Source organism: Nanorana parkeri, unplaced genomic scaffold (genome assembly GCF_000935625.1).
Source record: "Nanorana parkeri isolate BGI_ZX_2015 unplaced genomic scaffold, ASM93562v1 scaffold403, whole genome shotgun sequence".
NCBI classification, from domain to species: Eukaryota; Metazoa; Chordata; class Amphibia; order Anura; family Dicroglossidae; genus Nanorana; species Nanorana parkeri.
Genome location: NW_017306671.1, coordinates 325,386 through 343,602, shown reverse-complemented (window position 1 = coordinate 343,602; position 18,217 = coordinate 325,386).

The window sequence follows — 18,217 nt, the reverse complement described above, 5'->3', positions numbered from 1 at the left end:
CGATCCGCCGGCTCTACAGCCGTCGGATCGCTTGTATGTTAACAGGCATCGCTGCCTGTTTTTAAATATCGGCCAATATCGCCCAGCGGCGTGCACGAGGGGGCGTGTCTGGTCGGACGTCTAAAGACGCCCGCTCAGATCTAGAGAGCTCCCGCCCGGCCCGGAGGTAGTTAAAGAGTTATTTTAAAGTAACTTTATTTCTTATGGAATTTTAATATGTTTTTAGCCTGATAATAATTTAATGTAATTATGATACTCATTATTATTACTATTGTTATTATTATTATTATTATTATTAGCAGAAGCAGCAGTTTAGTAGTAGAATTTGGCAGGGTTACTACTCTTCCCTTTTAACCTTTGAATTTTATGTTTGTTTTTCCCTTGTACCACTAATTGGAGCTCCCTGCCACCTCTCTCCCATGCATGTATGTATGTATTTATTTATTTACCTAATTATACTTATTCTATGCAGAATTCATAAGTATAATAAAATAAAGTTGCTTCTCTTATTTTTTCTCTTGTTATCCAATAATGTTGTTTGTATACTGACTTCAAGATAAATGTTGATTTTCTATGCACAAAGCATAACGGTTATCTCTAGGCTGTGTGTCTTTAATTGCTGAACAGCAGAAATTTGGGACAATGCTCTCCCCATTAACCTTTTCTTCAAAGACTTAATTCATCACAAATTAAACATGTTAAAACCCACACCAGCATCTCCCTGCCACCTTCTGACATATTCCTTTCAATTAATATTTTAGGCTATTTTTGCTGTCAATTTAAAACAAGACAAAGACCGTAAATATGCGTGATGAGGCAACATATCAAAAACATTATGGGGCCCTTTCTCCTAAATCTAAATCTCAATTTGCTGTCTAAATGTATTTGCTAACCACATAATTCACTGCCTCTGCCACTGTTACCTTTTCCTTTGTGCACCAAATACTTATTATTCTATATATGCAAACTTACCTTCCCATATGGCAGCAAAGTACAATGGCCAAGTCTGTAAATAGAAAAAGTTGCCCTAAAGACATTAGTAAATGCCCTCCTGATTTAATGGTTGACATAAGGTATCCCCTGTGCTCTGGGCCTCATGGCAGTTGCATGGTCTGCTTTGGCTTTTATTTATTTATTTATTTATTTATTAGTAGACCATACTAGAGTGTTGAATACCAGCTTTCCAAATTTATTTATGTAACCATTCTAATGCATGTAGCTTATATGGACAAAATCCAATGTTGATATATACATACCTCCCAACTGTCCCTCATTTAAAGGGACTGGCTATTTGTAACCAAATCCTTTAGTCCCTCTTTCCTCTTCACTTGTCCTTCGTCTTGGTTTGATATCTATAAAGAGGTTCTATTTAACCACCAAGAGTATTATTCTACACTCAAAGTACAATTAAAGTATTTTTTTTGGCATATATCTACTGCTATCAAGCAGTAGATATATGCCCCATGATTAAAAAAATAAACAATTTGCCAAATACCTAATTACTTACCTGTTCCAGCGGCATTCGCACCCCTGATTGAAGTAGTTCCAGCTCCCAAACCGCTGAGAAGTGAGCAGGCGCATGCACAGTATAGGGGATGGAAGAAAACAGACACTGAAACTCAATGGACACAGCCGGGAGTGCGCACATCGGACAGACACCGTAGGACACGAGGAAACGAGTTAAAGGAATAAGATGATCGCAGCAAGAGGTATCAAATAAGGTAAGTGTTTACAGCAGAAGGGGGGAATTTTTTTTACCTTTAATGTCGCTTTAAACATATAGCTTATATTTCAAGTATCTTGTTTGCTATTTTAAAATTGCAATATAAAGTAAAATGAATGGCGGAAAAAACTATTCTGGTTTAAACCAATCATTTTTGGTATTTAAATAATGTATGATCTGCACAGCTGGGGGCATGGTGGAGGTGTGTCCATTGTCTAAATATATTTTGCTGTAGTGTGTCCATCTTTTTCATCTCATAAAGTTGGGTTGCATGTATACAGTATATACAGAGTTTCTACAACGTTGAAGAGACCCTGCCACCAGACTTGCCTGTATTTGTAAGCCTTGAAAAAGTTGATTTTACAATACTACTAACAGGATTGCCCCTTTTTTCTGTACAACATTGTGTGCTTTTTATGTTCTAAGCTTTACAAGTTTCACACGAATTCAACACATTTAAAAGTGTTGGATTCTTGCTGCTGCTACTCACCACAACCGCCTGACCGAACGCCCCCGCTTCTACAACACATTCTGAAGGTGTGTTGGGCTCCCTACACTGACTTATCATACTTATAACATTATAACATGTCATTCCAAAGTTCCAAAGATGACAGGGGTGCACACAGAGGAGAACAATAGCAGCTAAGATGTTAGTATTTGGCTTAGCAATGTTAGAGGAATGTGCAGCTATCCTGTGAGGATAGCTCTTTAAAAGCTATCCTGTGAGGATAGCTTTTAAAGAGCTATCCTCTTTAAAATTACAAAATGCAGGCATGATAACACTAGTGTGTGGAGCCCAAATTTAGAATGTGCAGTATAAGCCTGGGAAGTGGAGGGAGAAAGGTAGCTGTCACAGGTCCAGACAGGAATGCAACACTGCTGAAAGTGATGAATTCCTGTGAAAACTAAAAAGCTTGTGAGTTAAACATTGCAATATGTTTTACCGAAAAAAACATGCACTTCTGGTAAATAGTATTAAATATCTACTTTTTCAAACAAAAATTAAGGTCTAGTAACAGTAAACCATATAACTACAATAGTTTTTGCCCTTCCCCCCCGAAAAGCAGGGACTAATACCTTGTTTAGTTTAGGAGTTTAGGGAAGGTTTCAAATAAACAAATATTTACCTTATTCTTCAGTTCCCTGACAGCCAGTGCTTTACTCTGCTTTTACCTCTCTACCACTCCTGGAATCTGGATGGGCCCTCGGCTTCCTCACATATAGTGAATTACTGGTGCAAAAAGGAGGAGCTTCATGGGATCAGTCATATGGTGGAAAAGAAGGGAGTGGGACGGAGGAATAATACAAGTATTCCTAGACTTAAAGCTCCCCTAGACTATGTGACCATTTAACCCTTGCTATTGGGGGTGGGACTTACTAGTGAAGTTTTATGGCTGACCTGAGTTTGTTTTTAAATAAATTGCATTGATCCTTAGCACAGCTGTATGGGTTGGTTTAAGAATTTGTTTACCAAACTGTATGGTTAGATGACTTTACAGAGCATTACATAAGCCATTTTACAGGCACAGGCATTTTATTTTTAAAATAGCATATCAATTTTGAAAAAAAATATTTTAATGATAATTTTAGTACAGTACAATAATTGCACATTACAAATGATTTAATATGGCTGGAATCGTTATTAAAACTTTTATCATTGTCTAAAATATGTGTTGGTATTTATTTTATATAAGACTGTAATTTAAATTAGATTTATTTCTCAGTTACACTATTTTAGAAGATTAAATATTTATCAAACAGTATTTCAATTGACTTAATCTTATTCAACTTTGTTATGTGTTATTGTTCTACTCTGTATTTTAAGGCTTTTAGCATTGTTATTTATACATTATATAAATAATGGATACATTATATATCATTTATATTTTTACATTAACGTAGAAATGTTTTGAGCAGCATGAAGTATATAGAATAACATTCCAAAAGGAAAACATTTTTGTGCAACTTTGGAAAAAAGTAAAATAATAAATAAAAGCTGTATTTAGCTAAAAAAGTGCCAGGAGCAAACTGCAGCACCTATTCGACCAACAAGAATTCCTGTAATTGTCTGAAATCTTTAAAGTCCTATGGTCCCACTGAAACATGCATAAAAATGAACACAATACATTACCAAAATTACCCTCTAACATAAAAAAATCTGCACTTGCTAAGAATAAATTCAAATATTGTCAGAGAAACAGTAGAATCTAAATAAAATGATTTGTGTTTCTGCCTGGAGATCCAACTTGTTAAAGTATTACCCTTAGTTAGAAATGCAAGTTTGCTTGTTAGACCGATCCGCAACCAAGACAAAGCATAAACGAAAAAAGTTTAACCCGCTAAAAGGTAGCTGGCTAAAAGAGGTTAACTGAGGATAAGGACAAGCAAATTCATTGCAAAAAAAGTATAAATTTACTTAGAAAAATCAATTAGGACATAACAATTTGTTCATTGTCTACCGTTAAAAACATTGAAGCATGACAATTAATTTCAGATTTGTAAATAGACAGTTGTATCAAAAATAAATGCTCTTGTTTAAATTACACTTGTATCACAACCATGGGGGAGGGGGACTGGTGTGCTAAATGTATTAACACCGGTCTAGCTCCCACCAATGGGATCTCTACATTGGAAGAAACCTTTAGGACAAGGCTTTAGTGGCTATGAAGATAAACCCAGAAAATAAAGATGAATTCCTTATAATGTAGCTCAAAAAAATTGGTAATTCCGGTATATGTCTCCTTTACTCCCGATCTTAATTCACTGAGTTTTCCTAGGATTGCAATTGTTGCATAGATTTTGTTTCTTTTATCAGGTAAAATACTAGCATCAATTTAGCCATGTGTACGGTTAACTCGTATTTTGCTGACCCGATGGGAGTCAATTCTACATACTGAATGACCTGCAGATGGAGGCTTTTGATAATTAACTAAAGGAAACAACGAAACCAGATAATGAGGCTCCTTGTTGGACAACTTGGTTGGTATTTTGTAGCTTCGATATGTTTCTCCTTTACTTTTAATGTCAACTCTTTTAGTGTTCTCAAGGTTACTGTTGTTGCTTGGGTTTCCTTGTTTTTCTTTTTATCATTAAAGCCGCCGGCATGAATTTGGCCGTATGCGCAGTTAACCTCTTCTTAGCTGGCTACAATGTGCCGTGACAATTATGCTAGGAATGTAGTGGTGCCAAGTTCATCTTATTTAAAGTTTCTTGTAGACACACAAGCGCTATATTTTTTTTGGGGCTGTACTTAGGAGTGATGTTTAAATAATATCCTTAACGGATGTGTATAGTAGTACAATCACTCACGTTACTGAAGATCCATATGGTCAGAGCGGTTCAGAAACTTTTCCGATGTAGTCCAATAGTTCAGTGGAATAGGAACGTTGATTCCTTTAAAGGACAGTGAATGCAGCTCCATCCAGGATGCAAGATTAAAGTGGTGCATCTACTTAGCAGTCATTTGATAGCTTCTTAGGTGTCCAAGATGTGACCAATTGGTCAATAGAGAGAGAGACCCCTATTTTGGGGTTTTCGTGAGTCGGTATACGATCAGTGTAATTGAGATCAACTGTCTGCTCGTGGCATTCTGTCTCTCTATTGACCAATTGGTCACATCTTGGACACCTAATGTGTCAGTGTCTTTATTTTTTATTTTTTTTAAAGAATATTTTATTAAGTTTTTCAAAATAGTTTTTCAGAGAACAACAAGAATAATAACAATAACAATTGCTTCTCCATCATGTTATATAGACATATTTAGCAGATTTTAAACATCACAATCTAAATCTAAACCTCCCAAAGAATTATTCAGTCGGGCAGTCAAAAGCCACCCCATATATTGAAATGGTTCAACAAGCTTCACTAGCAGGGATTGAGAGAAAGTCTGACTCAGAAAAGATTGCCACCTGCAAAACATATGTTTTGTCCGAATGTCCTTTTGAAATTCTGCATCCAAACGTTCCCTGTGAAACAATTTAAAAAGTTCATGCTTAATATCTTGTACTGTTGGAGGAGTAGAGGCATTCCAAGATCTCATTATTCTTAGCCGAGCAGAAAGTAAACAAAGATGGATCCAATCCATAACCTTGCGTCTCGGTCTAAGTGGAGCATTTTTTTCTGGATCATAGTAACTAAACAAGTATAAAAGTGGTTCCACAGTTGGAGACCAAGAGAGAATACTTATAATGTAAGTATAAAGGTTATGCCAGTAAGTCTGAATTACCGGACATGACCATAAACAATGAGTAAGTGTAGGTCATTGATGTGATGAGGGAGTAGATGCAGTGGGTATAAAATAAGGGACATAGGCCCTGTGAAGGATTTTGAATTGGGTCTCCCTCCAGATCTCATTAACAACTGTTTGTCTAATCTTGTTATATCCCATCAGTATCTTATCTATCAGTTCAAGCTGAAGTCCTTAGCCCATGCATTAACATTAGAGGACTCTAAATGAGGAAGATATGCAGTGTAAAGGCGTATATACAATTCTGAAATAGTATATATGTTGGCTTGCATTAGTGTATCCAGAATTTTTTTTTTAAAGAAAATTTAAGGATTGGTGTAAAGCTTCTTCCAAGTTGTTGTGACCTGGAAGAAGTGCAACAAATGATTGCTAGGTAAGCGGTATTCCTTAATCATATCTTGGAAAGATTTGGATTTCAAAGATGCTACGTGAAAGAAATGTCATCCTCATGAGGATAGAAACACTGCTTTTTCTTTCTTTTTTTTATTCTGACACGGAGCCTTAAAAATATATATTTTTCACCATAGGAATGCATTGCTGGATTCCTATTGGCTATTTCAATTTGCAATTGCCAATAGCAAACTAGCTATTATACCCGCCCTCTGCTGCAGTTCTCCATCAGGTCCCCACTAGTGATTGACAGCAGCAGAGGGCGGGTACAATAGCTAGTTTGCTATTGGCTATTGCAAATTGAAATAGCCAATAGGAATCTAGCAATGCATTCCTATGGCCAAATTTTGTTTTCTAATTTTTTGACGGCAGCAGAACCGTTGGCCAATAGAAAACTGTTGGGGCGGAGCTAGCTGTCATTGCTAGCTCCGCACAATCGTTTTCTATTTTTATTTCTCTACTTATTAAACTATTTTTCTGTTCTGCTCGGTCCGACAGAGGGACCGAGCAGAAAAGCTGAGCCGAACTCACTGCTGTTCGGCATCTATAAGTATTCTGACTCCGATCGTTGTGATAGCGAGATATATCCCTTGCTGAGACCTCTATGCCTGGCCTGTATAAGCAGATATACTCACTGCGGACAATCCTCGTCAGATAGCTGAACTCGTCAATACCGATTCATTCAAAAAAGGTGTTTATTCTTCTACATCAGGTTACAGCAGATGATAGGAACAGCAGTTGAACGGTTATAGTATTGTGCGGTCAGAAAATGATGCCTTTCCTACGTACTGTGCAGATTACATGTGGGTTCGGCCAAACATGCTGAGCATGTTCGGCCGACCCGAAACCACCCGATGTACGGCTGATTTCAGCTGATATACGGCTGAAATCAGCCGTACCAGCCTGAAGTGAATAGCCGAACAGCGTTCGGCTCACTTCGCTTCAGGTCGGTCATTCACTCGGCTGCCTACGGCAGCTGAGTCAATAGACCTCAAAGTATTTGCAAGGGGGTTTCCCCATGGTAAGGGAAGCACTCTTAAAAAAGAGAAAATATTCTGGTATGGATTTTAAAGGGGAACAGCACTCTTTTTGAGTCGGTTTTCCCCTAAAATCCTCCAGATCCATAAATATGACCCTGTACATTACTGTAGGAAACTGCTAGATATGTGGCAAAGATATAAGATATGACACATATATTTTGCATGTAATAAATATGGGTCACAACATGTATATGACTGTGTGCCCAAGTGGTAACATATATTGCAACAAGTCATGCACAAAGTGTGTATTAAATGTCCCTAGTTTACCTATAGTAATCTGTATGACCCAAAGATGGTGCAAACCCCAGATAATTCCACAGATGAACTTCAATACAGCATGCCGCCGTCAGTGGGATCTCTGTGTGCTGACAGAGCAGGATAGGGCAGGTCTCCTCCTCCTCTCACCTCTGCGGCACTCCACGCCCCCTTAGGTCAGCTACACACCATCTGGGTTTTTCTTGACCATTTTTAGGCCACTTATAATTATTTATATATATTTGCTTAAGGGTATAATTGTATATATCATTGTATTTTTTTTCTGTACAAGGATACACACCATCACAATATAAAGAAATGGAAACACTAATGAAACAACTTGAGTCACTTACCTTTAGGGGTGAAATTGGAAAAGTCGGCCATGTGCATATATGGATTGGGTTATGGATAACAGGTACAATATAGAGGTTAGAAGGGATTAATGTAATGTTTTGTCTTGTTTTAATGTTGCGAGTTTGTCAGCTATGTAAAATGTGAGAAATTTGGATTGTTGTCTGAAAATTAATAAATATTTATATAACAATATAAATAACACCTATTCAACCATATAGTAAATAAAAAAAATTCCCACTCACATCCCATTAGTTATAGTTACTACTTAGCAACTCATCACTTCACATAGTTTGAAGGTTTTTCTAAATATTGTGGTATATAGCTTGGATGAAAGGACACTTATCATTAAATTAGCAATGGAGATATTGTGATTACCATCCATTGCTATATTACTGATTTTTAATTTATTTTGATTTTTTTTATACTCATTTATTTCTCTTATTTGTATGTAAGGATGTTTTCACTTGTTTAAGAATAATGCCATTCCATTCCACAGGGCTGAGAGGAAAATTTAGGATTGATTGTATCCCAGTCTGTGTAACCAATGGGATGAGAATATTTTGTCTTTTTCCTTCACTATGACAGATACAGTGATTCTTACATGTCTTTACACATGTATGTATTGCTTTTGTGGTGTTTTTGTAGTTCTTGGTGTTGCTAATATAATTTGTAACATAGTGCTGCATGGTGGTTTTCTTAGCACCATAGTAGGATGGCATTTTACATTTGTTAATGTAACCCTAAAATCAGGAGTTAAACGTTAAAAATGCATTCGAGTACCTTAACAAATAACAAAAATATGTGTCATGTGTTATTTGTCCATCGGTCATGCTGTAATAAAGTTCATCTGTGGAATTACCGGGGTAGGCACCATCTTTGGGTCATACAGTTTATTATAGGTAGACTGTGGTCATGTAATACAAACTTAGTGCAATATATGTTAGAACTTGCTCAAAGTCATTTACATGTTGTGACCAGGGATGTCCCGATACCACTTTTTCAAGAGCAAGTACAAGTACAAGTACTTTCTCTCAGGTACTTGCTGATACCAATTACTGATACTTTTTCTTAAAGGGACTTGTGAAATTTTTTCTAAAACAATAAAGGCTAATGATTTTAGGGCAGTAGCTCACCAGGCTGCTTCCATTTATCATTTTAGGAAACATTTATTTTTACCCAATTTTTTTCACGTCGGGTAAATAGACACCAAACATGTCAAGCCTTAAAATTGCGCGTGCCCGCGAAATCACAAAAAAACACCATAGCCAAAATATGTCAGAGGCGACGCTTTAAAAGATTTTACCGCTCATTAGTTTAGTGTTATCAATGATTGATGGCCCTAAAATTATTGCTCTCATTGCAATGTTTGCGGCGATATATAACACGTGTGGCATAATTGGAGCAAACGCATTTTTGCGCATCTATGTGGGCAACATCCCTTCTGAATAACTGCTGTGAGAAAGTTACAGAATACAAATTGCCTTCAGGTGTGTTGTGTTACATTATATGGGGGACTTTATATGGGGGACTTTTAAAAAAATGTGTGTTTTTTTAAAACCTGGGGGGGGGCGCACCCTCACTTGTATCATACAAGCGATCGGGTGTCTTTACAGACGCCGGACCGCTTGTATGTAAACGGCCATTTAAAATCACCGTTTAAAATCGAGGCATCCCCCCCTGCGTGCACGAGCGGGTGCGGGCACGAAGGACGTCTAAAGATGCCCACCCGCATCTAGGAGACTCCTGTCCGGCCATCTTTCAACGATCGGCGGACGGGAGGTGGTTAATGTCCCTGACTGTGCCCTAATGTTCATGGCTACCCTATGATTCAAAGCATACTATGGCTAAATGGGTCTTAAGGGAAGAGTGAGACCTATACATTGATTTATTCATTTATTTATACCTGAAAACTAGTTTCTTCAGGGAAGCATATGTCACCTCTACCACTGAACTTGGGCATACTTGTAAGTTCTCGGGGGTAGGGCCCTCTTAGCCATTTTACTTTTAATTGTATTGTAACTGTAATGACTTCCTTTTGTTGTAACTTGCTGCACAAACTGTTGATGCTATATAAATCATGAATAATAATTAGGTTGATATAATGTAACACAACACACCTGAAGGCGATTTGTATTCTGTAACTTTCTCACAGCAGTTATTCAGAAGGGATGTTGACTTTAGTGATAATGTACAGACAAATATGTCCTGTGGTGACTGAAAATCTGTATGTTTCTTTTCAAATATGACCCAGCAAGCATGCAAACAGTAAACCTATGCCAGAAATATAACAACACAGTGTTAGTTTAACATACAACTATCCCCAAGAAAATGCACAGCTGTGTTAACTTGGATCATGGGATGTAGGGGTCCTCTTCATCTTCTGGTCTTATCTGGCAGTGGGCATAATCTCAGGAACAGAATCCTCTGTAGCATGCTCCTGAGAGCCCAGGGTGGTTTCATGTGTTCTTGATGCTCTGGACAGACAGACATCACTCAACTGGTGTCATTCAACTTGAAAGAGTTGGACAGAGTGTTGAGTCTGCAGGGGGCAACACCAGAAAAGAGTATTACATCCAGAGTTTCCTGTTTAACAACACTTAGGCAATTTTATTTTTATTATTTTAGCTGAAACTGGACTTGGGATATAAGCTTAGCTACAAGAAGAATGCAACATACAGTACTAATTACGTATTATTATCATAATTAGTAGTATTATTATATAGCTCTTAGAAGAAAGCATACCCTTATCAAAATTCTGGATTGTTCACTACAGAATAAAAGATGGTAAGATTTAGGAGCCAAGTCACAAACAGGTCTAAGGGTGATTTCTTTTGTGCTTTTAGCATGCTGATCACTGACATCAATATGAAATCCAGTGATTGCATCCATGCTGTCTTTCAGTTACCCTAACAATGACACATCAATGAACTACCCTGAAGCCAAGTTTTAAGTTTTAGATGAAAAATCTTTAATGACGACAGCTTTAAAAAAAAAAGACTATTGCTTGAAATACTTAAAAAATATGAAATTATGGCAGCTAGGGATTGCATCAGGGATAGTGAGAAAAACTCATACTGTATAAAAGAAGAGATCCTGGGTCCGATTTACAAAAGAGTGAAATTACCTGTGTTCACTTCACACATCCAATCAAGTGCAAGAGAAGAATTGTTTTATACATTTCTCTGCAAACTTGACTGCATGATTGTTTACTTCATTTCATCTTACTCCACACTTACTAAATTAGACCTCAGTGTTTTAGTCACACTCCCATATAATGATACTGTATATTAATATGCTAACCTTAGTGAATATTTTTTGATTTTTCATGATTATAGCAGCCAGCAGACCCTTCTTTGAGGAAATTATGGCAATAGCCGGTCGTGGTTTCCAGAGAAGAGAAGCAGGCAATAATCTTAATTGATGTTTGCTAACATCCCTGCAATATGTATGTATTGCTGAAGAAAAATGGAACTTCACTTTAATATACATTCCTAGTTTTTCCTATTCCTACCTCATTCACATAAAAATACAATATTTTCACTTTGATATACCATTTGGAAGTCTTCATATTATTCAGACTGCTCTATAAGACCCCATGTATCAAACTGCTGTTAATTCCCCACAATCCCCAAACAGATTAAAGTTTTTTTTATCACTTTATATTGCTCTTAAAAGCATTCATGATAGGTTATTCAGTAAGAACAGGGCCAACAGTGGTTGTTTCATACAAATAGATACATAGTGAATGGACAAACAAGTACAGAAATGAACAAGATATTGGTTCATATACAGCATATTCATTTACCTGCTTGCACATTACTTCAAGTGTTGACCCATGCAATCATGCCTCCTCCAATGAGGGGGCATATATGTGCATGGTGCACACCACAATATGGTGTACACTGTTGCATTTTACTGTTGGGGGGCTTTGGTAAAATATCAGGGGCCTAAACAGACCCCTGACATTTCCCTTTTGAAATAGAAAAATCGATCTCTCTATCTCTTTTTCTGTAGCCTCAGCACTGTAGGAATGGAAAGCACTCAGTACAGAGGCGTCCCATTCATTCAGAAACTGGTGATAGTAAAATATTTACTAAGTGCTTCTTCCCATTCAGAACTCATGAATGAACAGGACGTGATGTAAAGCACTTCCTGTTCATTCATAACTGGAGACTAATAGTACTATGTGTTCCCAGTTGTTTACAAACATTGGAGTGATCAGCTGATCACTCCAGTGTTTTACCCTGCACACCGAGGATGGGTAAATATCACACATATTTACCGATCCTCCGCTTGGTCACGCACAGAGCCGCTGTCATCCTGAAACTGACAGGATGACAACGGCTCCTCGATGCACAACGCTCGGCCATCCTGAATGACAGATCCCTCCTCTGCCCACCTCCCCCGCTGGCTGCAGCTCAAAATTTTTCCTGGGATCCCCGCTGCCTCAGCCTATACAAGTGGAGGAAAGCAACGGGATCTAAGGAGAAGCAAGGAGAGGGCAGAAGAGGCTGCAGATGCAGGCAGCCGGTGGCGGCAGTACTGGCGGGGGGGCGTCCAGATTTTTTGTTAATAGCTGTCATCAGCTTGTCAACCACTGATGACCAGCTGGTTTTTTACAGGGGACTATCAGCGGGACCGTTCTGATATAGGTTCATGGTCGCTAAAGCGACCATGAGCTTATAGCAGAAGGGGAAAAAACATCAACATAAGGCTTCCTGAGCTGGCCAGCTGGAAACAGTTGTGTTTCGCCGTAAGCCTTACGTTGGTGGCAGTGAAAGGGTTAAGGTGTCAACATATAGAGCTTCAACTTTTTCACTAGATTAGGGATAGATTAGTGATAAAACCTCTTTCAGTTTGGGGAAATATTTGTTTTCTTATTTTCCTGTATTGTCCTGTAGACACATTAAGAGGAAAGCTCTTCAAAATGAGGGATATTAGAAAGTTGTCATGGGATCAAGTGATCACAGTGAAAGATTTATCCTCTTTTCCTCGTCTTGTAACAACTCTTGTATTTTTCCTCTTTTTAAGTCCCAGGGACAATCAGTAGATCTCTCCAGTGTTCAGCGTTAACTGTAAAGGGTTCATTAATCGTAGTTAGGGGAGGATAGGGTTAAGTGTTAGGTGCAGAACAAGTATTGCATGGCATGAGTGCTATTTTTTTTACATTTGTTTTCACCGCAAAAAGTAATGCACCAAGATTAGGTGCACTGGGAACTTTGCGTTGAAAATCAACTTACTGTAAACTGAGATTCCCTTTATTGTTTATGAGGAGTGCTACCTGTTTGTTGAAAAGTGTCAATTGTTATTGGTTATATCAGCTCAAGAGATTGCTTCAGACAAGGTCTCACTGTACAGCTGGAAAAATAATCTGAAACTAGCTGCTATCTATAGGCATATTCACCTATTTACTAGCAGTAAAAAAGCTATAATATTCGAGTGTGCTTAGAAAAGGAAATCATACAAAAAATTTCCTAAAAATATAGATTTTTTATATAGCATTTAAATTTGTTTTTATTAAACAATATAGTGAAAATCAGCACATGTTTCATATTGCACCAACATTTAGATATTTAGAAGTGTAAAATGTTTAAACTTATATAGACTTTCACAATTGGTTATAACAGCAGCAGAAGAAGCAACAGTCTTGACTGGCAATGATGAGCCTGCCCCAGAAGTAGTACATGGGCTACTTTTCAGAGAATATTGTCTGGCTGCCAAAAGATTGTGGTGAGTGGTCCTGAACTCAAAAAGTGGAGATTTACTGTTATAGTAAACATCACAGAGTATTAATTGTGCTTAATCAGTACTCTTTTGTTTGGAAGTCCTCCTTAAAAATAGAAATGCACTTCCTTATATTGAGTGTACCTAGTCACTAGAGTCTTATAGCTTTATATCTGCATTGCGAGATCTAAGGCGTTTCTGCCTCTGACTGCTAGTCTCTGGAGATTTGGAGTGAGATTTGGTGATCTCACTACTGTGCTGCTAACTGTTGTCCTTGCTGGTGGCTCTGACATGAGCAATCAAAGCCATGCATCTGCCAAGATGGCTGTCCCCCCACACAGAGACACAGTGCAGAACAAGGCATTGTAAATCAGTATTTGGGGAAAGATCAGGGAGACCATCGGAAATACTGGTGGCTGGTCCTTTGCTTGCCTTTTTTTAGGGCACGGCTGCCAGATTTCAGTTCCTTTTTTAAAAAAATCTAATGTTTTCATCTTTTTGTTGGGTGGGATTTTTATTTTTTATTCTAGCACAATATGTTGGTTCATAGCATTATAAGATAGAATTTCATGAGCTTGTGCCCATTTAAAAAAAAAAACTGTCTACTATGAAGTAGTATATCCAGAAAAGTAAACAGGATTTGAAAGAATCGCTTTGAATTGAAAACATAATTTTAACACTACTAGTGTTTGTCTGTTCCAATGTTTGTTTTTATTCATTTGCTTTAGTTTACGTTGTAAGCTCAGTGCACTTTGAGCATTTAATCCTCTGCCTTCCCCTCCTGCCTCTAATTTTGATTTCCTGGGAATTCTACCATTTGGCAGAAGGTGTTTAAGCCATTTACAAGGCTAAGCAAGAGCTGGAAGCCTTCCAGGCATGTATGAATAAAACCTCTGCAAACAAGAGGGACCAAGAGGCCAAGCTAGAAAATCATGTGTGTATATTTTGTTCTTTTAAAAACATCACATCATTTTATACCGATGAAACCCTTTTAACAAAACTACAATCCTTCACTCCTAATCTACGTCTTTCAAATGTTGTTCTGAAACTATGTCATAGGATCATATGTAATTAGGAACCTGACAACTAATTAATAATTAAGAAAATAATAATTCTTAATTTGTTTTCTTAAGCTTTCATATTGTTGTCTGATGTTTTAACAAGACGAACCGAAGGACCTGCAACGTGAAACCATGCAGTGTTGATAAAGCATAATCAGCATGATTTCCACAAATTGTTCCACACTGTGGTTAACAATATAACAGTTTTACCATGTTATAAAAAAATACAGTTCTGGTTATAGATAGCAAAAAGGCTGTGAATTTTTCTTTAGATTAATCAAACCATCATTTAATATACTTGCATGTGATCTTGTACCTGTTCTCCTTTTGACTCATTCTGACGGTGTTGCCTAAGGGGTTAAGGGAGTCCTGTCGTACACCACAATTCTTCTCTGCTTTCAGTGCTGAGGAGTCAAAAACTTTCCCCAGCACACAGGGCCCGGACAGCTACCTCCATTGGCGGAACTACCACCGGTGCAACCGGTGCGAGGGCCCGGGGCCTGAGGCTGTTGGGGGGCCCAGTGGGGTAAGGTCCAGGGCACCCCCACAGCCAGGCCGGTGATCGATCAAAAGTACCGCAAGGCAAGCGGCCGCCCGAGGGCCCTGATGGGGTGAGGGAAGCGGTTGCGGTCCTTGTGGCGAGCTGGGCCGCACAGAGAGAACGGTCAGGTGGTGGAAGAGGAGGGGCCGAGGCGGGACCGGAGGTGGGGCTATGTCGGGCCGAGTGTCCTGCATGCAGACACTGTGGGACAGGAAGTGCCAGCAATGACAGAGGAGTCAGCGCTGGATCGGAGACCCACCGCACCGCTGGAGGGACAGGTGAAAACATGAGGAAAGAAGATCGGATTAAGAGACATCACTGAAGGTAAGTGCTAACATTAACATTTGGTGGAGAGATAAAAAAATTTTACTTTTTGGAGGGGGGGCCCAAAAAAAATCTTGCACCAGGGCCCTTTGTTCCTTAGCTCCGCCACTGGCTACCTCTGAAGCTGGGTGCCAAAACCTTGCCATGTCAATGCTAGCTGCCTACCTTTTTCAGCTCAGAGACTCCTTTACTTCCGTAACCTCGGCTCTGAAAGACACACCAAGGAGTATATTACATCACTTCCTGCATTCAGTGTCACTTTCCAGCTACAGAAGCTGATGAAGCCGATCTCTGCTCCATCAGCTTCTCTGGGGGTCCCTAGGTGACATTAGGGGTCTTGGAGACCCCTGATGTCTCCATAAAGAGGACCTGTCATGTAAATTGGCTATCACATAGGGGGCTTCTTAGCCCCCCATGTAATAGCAATAAAGTTGTGTGTAAAAAAAAAAAAAAGTAATACAAAAATTCAAGAATTTTTTTAAGTCCTCGCCCCCCACATACACACGCAGATATGCGTCGGGTGCGCCTATGTGCGAAAACGACGATTGCGCCTGTTGTGCCGCATATGTTACATATCGCTGCAAACATCGCAGTGAGAGCAATCATTTTAGGGCCATTAATCACTGATAACACTAAACTGATGAGCAGTAAAAGCGGTTTAAGTGTCGCCTATGGGCCTGTGGGCGTTTTTTGCGATTTTGCGGGCGCACACAATTTTAAGGCTTGACATGTTTGGTGTCTATTTACCCAACGTGATCCCGCCTTTTATGTTTTACCAAAAATATGGGTAAGAATAAATGTTTTATAACAGAACGTAGGGAAACTTTTTTTTTGTTTTACATTTAAGGGACTTTTTTCACTACTTGCAGAACACTCACAGCACAAGTTCTAGTTGACACTTTTTGAACTTGCAGACAATTTGCTTGGCAAGTCTACAGCAAGAGTCCTGCAGGTCTTAGCAAGAGCTCTGCAAGCTCGCTGGTCTGGAGACTTGCAATGCAGACTTGCTGTAATTGTGCAACAAAATTGTGAAGCTTGGCAAGTCTGTAATAGTTTAGCAAGTCATTTTCAAACTTGCAGCAGAATTTCTTGCTATCTGGGTGTCTCTCAGCAATGAAAGCAGTTATGCTGCAGTGCTAATTGCTTAGAATAACACCGTTCTAATTAGTGGGCTTTAATTTAAATGGAGTTTGAAAAGCCAGGCAATCTGACTGGTGAATATCTATCTTGTAGCTTTATTGTACAATACAGTTGATGTGCAGAAGTGAGGGAAATTAGGTCTTAATAGAGTAATTATATCATCATAGAGAGAAGATGATAATTACATTATAGTACATATATATAAGTACATTATAATAACTGTAGACATGGTCATGATAACATTACTGACACTACTAATTTTACCCACAGTGTTACCATTGGATCTTTATTGCTTTACCTGACTCCAGCATTGATATTTAATTCCAAACTCAGTCCAACTGTGACAACTAGTGTTTGTCTAGGAGCTAAAACATCTTGCTCTTGCCTCTGGAGTGCATTCTTTATATGTTTTTATCTACAAGGTAACCAACAACAGAACCATTAGTGCACCGTTTTTCATGCAGGCATATAAGTCAGCTCTCTCAAACAGCTCAACTCTGCTTGCTCTTTCCTCCCAGATCTTCTGCTTTGAGTTAAGTGGAAGACTACTGAGTCACTCTTGGGGTGGGGGTGGACTTGAGGGAATTGAGCTGGCTTAGGCAAGGCCTTAATTAGTTCTGCTGTAAACTCTTGAGCATGAATTGCTCTTCAGTCTCTGCAGATGCAGAGGTCAGCGAGGGCTTGTTTTAATCACTTACTGCTTGTTAGGAATATGTAGATATTTAAATGTCCACAGCCTGGTGTAAGGACAGCACAGTGTTTGTCAGGAAAGCGGCATGAGCGTAATTTTGTATGCATTCGGTTACGCTCAGTCCTGTGTACAAGTTAATGGGCAAACATACTTTGACTGGTGTTCATGCACGCAAACATACAGTCAAATGTGCGTGCACTGTGACTTATGCACATAGGAATTAGCTTCAGTACACGCGTGCACACATGCATGCACACATACCGGCATGGTCATTGGCGCCAGTCTGCCTATTTAAACTCACATGAACTCTGAGCTCATTGCTGACTGGTCTTAAGCTTGTTCCTGTACTCTATATGCTGAAAGGCAATCTTGGCTTGTGACCCTGACTCGGGATTTGGTACCTCACTATTGCTTCTCTGTGCTTGACCTCGGCTTGTGTAGTCGAACCTGATCTCATCTACCATTTTGGCACTGCTTTGTCGAGACATTATCGACCATTGGCCTGTGTTTGGACCCATGCGTGCAGAGCACAATGGATTAGCAGTCCATCGCCTTAACCACTCAGCCACCCCATCAGAAACACATAACTGTGCTCTGCATGCATGGGTTCAAATCCCATCCTCATCACACTACGTCTTTCAGAGGATACTACAAATATGAGTGTATGCATTATGATGCAAAGCTTTATTTACCCTGGCCTAATATCTTGGACACCAAGTTAAGAGGGG